This window comes from Ylistrum balloti, unplaced genomic scaffold (assembly GCF_031769215.1).
Source record: "Ylistrum balloti isolate Yb309-2 unplaced genomic scaffold, AGI_CSIRO_Ybal_v1 Utg369746, whole genome shotgun sequence".
In the NCBI taxonomy this organism is placed as follows: Eukaryota; Metazoa; Mollusca; class Bivalvia; order Pectinida; family Pectinidae; genus Ylistrum; species Ylistrum balloti.
This window is the reverse complement of record NW_026781953.1, coordinates 690,001-690,964: the sequence shown is the minus strand read 5'-3', so window position 1 is coordinate 690,964 and position 964 is coordinate 690,001.

Here is a 964-nt window from a genome sequence, read left to right as displayed (position 1 = left end):
ACAACATTCCCACCATTTTCTATCTGAATTTATGGACAAAGGGAGAATTCCGGTGTCATACCATATTTTTGTATCCCCCATCATAAAAGTATTCGGATCCTTTTTCTGGTCATCATAAAAGTCCCCCCCCCACACACACACACACTGTGGTAACTGTGCAGACGTCATGATGACTTAATTAATTGATAAATTAATGTCACATGTTGTGGTCATGGTCAAGCAGTACATCATGTTGAATACCACTATCTTTTTAGATGGGATCATGAATCAGTTCGTAGAATTAAGAATCAATTTATCCCACGTTACTTATCCTAACATTACAAAAATGCATGGACTTTTTTCTGTATGTAATGTTAAATTTTTATCAAATCTTAGTAAATTTCTTGAACAGCTTGATGATCTATTGAATGTAAGTAGCTGAAAGAATATTATGTATGTAAATGTTTACCACCATGCCAAGAATGTTTTTTTCCCCTTTTTTTGTAATCTGACCTCTTGTAACATACTTTGTATGTCTGAGAGTACCAATAAAATCTGAAATCTGAAATCTGTATATCATATTATGTATCATACAACGGGAGAGCAGGGATCACACCTGCCAGTGAGGAGACCTGTTGGGTACAGGTAAATTTACCTGTGTTTCAGTCTATCATAATGTACCTAAAGACACTGATGAAACAAATTATCTATAAAAAATTGTTTTCTTCTCATTTTGTAATTATACGTCAGCTTCATTATCTAAAATTGTATAATGTATAATTATAGATGTGTAAAAAATGTGTATCAAATATATGAGCCAAATTATTAATTACTGGCAGTACTACAATCTATTACATACATATATTTTAAATCAAATTTTACTTTTGCCAAAGGCACGTAATATATTTGTATGACATTTGCCTTATATAATCATGATAAAATTATACTTCAAAAATAATTCTTCATTTCAAACATTACTGTATAT